The sequence below is a fragment of the Metopolophium dirhodum genome, unplaced genomic scaffold, assembly GCF_019925205.1.
Source record: "Metopolophium dirhodum isolate CAU unplaced genomic scaffold, ASM1992520v1 scaffold6, whole genome shotgun sequence".
Classification (NCBI taxonomy): domain Eukaryota; kingdom Metazoa; phylum Arthropoda; class Insecta; order Hemiptera; family Aphididae; genus Metopolophium; species Metopolophium dirhodum.
In genome coordinates this window covers 64,791-68,342 of record NW_026869950.1, presented here as the reverse complement: position 1 = coordinate 68,342, position 3,552 = coordinate 64,791, and the positions used below count along the sequence as shown (strand labels likewise).

Below are 3,552 nucleotides of genomic sequence, written 5' to 3'. Positions count from 1 at the left end.
AATATAAAAAAATATGTTATAAAATGGGTAGAATATAGTAGGTAACAATAAAAAAGTTGAATACAATTTCCAAATTAATATATAACTTAGCATGTTTATGCCTAGTTCAAAAAATAAAATGTTCTTATAGTGATCAATCTTTAGTGTTTCTAAGATATAAATAATTTATAAAGTATAATTCAATTTAGTTCTTCAAAATCTTTATTAAACAACACCTTTTTAAAATACAATTAATATATTTTAATCACTTTTATCTTCTCTACTAAGGCTGTTTCATTTTCTTAAAAATCCTTTCTTTCTTCCCACCTTCACGATCCTTAGCACCCGAAAACCAACGGCTAGTTGGCTTGAAATATCCTTTAGTTTTAAATTAGGGTCTTTGGTAGTAATGGTTTCTGAATTTAAAAATAAATAACACTTAAAAAAAATAAAATACAAAATATGAACAATATTATATACCTAATAAGTATGATTGTGTCCCAGAAAAGTTCAGTTTCTTGCTTCCATTCGTTTCCCTTCCAAAAGCACTATAATTATTATAATAATTGTACTTCCTTCGAAATTATTCTCGGAATAACTGCTTTTAAACTTTCAGATAATTTATCTCCACTTTTAATGGTGATCAACATAAAACATTTCTAAAAAATAAAAAATAGATTTACAAAGCAAATAAAACTGTGCAGTTTCAGTAGTAATTCTACCAGCTTTTTTATTAACTTCAAGTTATGTTTTAATTCATTATCAAACTGTTGGAAATCTTCTAAGTTTAATTTGGGCATGTCATCTAAGTTTTCTTCTTGCGTGATTTTGTTAATATCTCCTATATTATTGTGGGATGCAAATAAGTGCCTTGTTTGTTTGGCCTCTTCTGTGATTTTATATTCTAAGCTTCTTTTGACCGATTCTAAATTTGCTTTTGAAACATAATTTAAAAAAAATACATTAGGTGAAATTGGTAAGTGGCTTAACAAATTTTTTTTTTTTTGTAGATAATAACTAAAAAGTATACTTATAAAGTAATATATTATAATGTGCTTGGTATTGTAAAAATTTGAAGAGATACTAAAGTGAAAAAATAATGAGCATACATGCAATGATACTTAATCTTATTGATTAAAATATAATTAGAAGTAGTATGCTAACATATGTGACTGGACGACATAATATAAAAATACATACCAATGTATGCCCATGTATACCAAAAGTTAAAACCCATTAAAGGGGGTTGGGGGGTCTCAACTTTTTTTAGTCTTCAATTACCTACTGCACATTAATTGTTGATGTAATTTAAAAACTATTATGCTTTACTCTTATAAATATTTTTTATTTTGGTATAAACATAGGCGTGTGCAGCTGCCCCTCCTACGAATCCAATTTTTGCTTTAATAAAGTCAAATTATAAAGAGTTACAAATGTTAATTTTAAAAAATGATTTAACTACCCCTCCTGTCAAGGACTGCGCACGCCTATGAATTAAACATTAATTACAATTATACAAACCTATTGGCTATTACATTGAATGAAAATAATCAATATGCGTATACAAAATTGAATACCTATTTTTTTATATTATAACATAGGTAACCTATTATTTTTATATTAATTCTGATTCATGTAAACAGTGAGTTTTAGTACGAAGTTACAATTTATAATATTAATAACAATAATGAGAACGATAATAATTAAAAAAGTAGATAGGTAGGTACTTACCGAAAATGCACCTGCACAACTAAACTTTTTTGATGTACGTGGTACGTTACGTCAACACGTGCGTCGTAGCTGGGTGGTTAGTAAAAAAATTTAAAAACCGACGACACAATATAGTTTACATAATTTAACAATATTCATAAACATTAACAAGACGTATTGTGCTATAACACTTACACAGACGTATACGGTATAATAAAATAGAGAATAGTGACTAGTCACTGTTCAGTGAACACTGTAGTACGTATGTGTGTATCGTATTCGTATATATCGTGTGAGTGTGTGAACGCCGCGAAATGATCGAACGATAATACATTGGCAGTACGGCGGGGGCATACAGCCGTTATATTATGGTTTTCTCCGAAAATAGGCTGGTTAACAACAACAGATTTCTATATTTATAACAGAAATCATTATACTAAACAATATAATAATTAATAATACAATACTATATTATAATATATTTGTTTATTAAACTGTCATCTTCATGAAACTGTGTAACTGAAATTTGAATATTTGTATTGGAATATACTAATATTATAATTTGTACGACTTCGTGAATCGTGGCTAATACAAATATAATACTTAGGTAATAGTATTTTATTACACATACATTTAAATAAAACAAATGTGGTTCAAATCGCTTTTAAGTATTAACCAAGTTAATTGTAAATCATTATAGTCAAATACGAGTATACGACATACCTTTGATACACTGACACAAAGACAAGGCAAAATACTGTTTTAAAAACAATAAAATTAAAATCAGAAGGTACCCCACCAGAGGTAGGTCATATATAAAACTATAAAATAGCTACCATTATAGAGTAGAACTAGAACAAACCTTTACAAAAATATGTACCTACCAATATTATATCGTAATTCGTAATATACCCACACAATTAGATATTCAGACTACTCAGTCTTAAACGATTACCCTTTATAACACGGTAAGTAAAAAACAGCTGTACATGATACCTATGTATTTAGGATGTCTGAATACGCCGGTATATTTATATTATTTGCACAGCTATATTATATCTACCCCTAAGCGCTATGCCGAACATTGGCATGGGAATAGGTATACTGATAAAATGTATGATATCAATTTAGAAAATTTAAACAGCTTGAAAATAGTTTATCATTGTGGATGGTTGGTTTTATTAGTGTCCTGGATATTTGCCCTGTAATATTAAATACCTACGAAATCAGAATAAGTGCCAAAAAGCATTTTATTCATAAAAAATATAAATTAAGTATTATAAGTTCAAAAAAAAAAAAAAAAAAAACTGGCTGTGGGACGAGAAGCTATATTTTCACCGTCGACACCATTGACCGACACCGACCGTGACAGCGTCGCCACCAAAACCGAAGAACGAGTTACGGACTAGGATGGGTCAACTATATACAATAATAGTTATAGACACAACTACGACAAACACTGGCTGGCCCTTGCTCGCCATTGAAACAGAGCCCGTAAAATGCCAGTACTCCGCCAACCTAGGCTCAACTACGAGGAACAGTGGCTAGCCTTTACTAGCATATCGATTGGAGCCCGTAATATGCCCGTATTCTGCCAATGTAGGCATAACTACGACAAACACTGGCTGGCCCTTGCTCGCCATTGAAACAGAGCCCGTAAAATGCCAGTACTCCGCCAACTTAGGCTCAACTACGAGGAACAGTGGCTAGCCTTTACTAGCATATCGATTGGAGCCCGTAATATGCCCGTATTCTGCCAATGTAGGCATAACTACGACAAACACTGGCTGGCCCTTGCTCGCCATTGAAACAGAGCCCGTAAAATGCCAGTACTAGATCAGCACTAAACTACCAGTGCTGGTT

General features: G+C 31.1%; 1 long non-coding RNA gene across 1 annotated transcript; it reads right to left on the bottom strand.

The window, feature by feature from the left end:
- Window positions 1-238: 238 nt before the first annotated feature.
- LOC132953531 (uncharacterized) lies at window positions 239-1,868 on the bottom strand. The gene is made up of 3 exons (XR_009665670.1): window positions 1,711-1,868; window positions 460-913; window positions 239-395 (listed from the first exon to the last, which is right to left on the bottom strand). It is a non-coding gene; the product is annotated as an uncharacterized LOC132953531 (long non-coding RNA).
- Window positions 1,869-3,552: the final 1,684 nt, after the last annotated feature.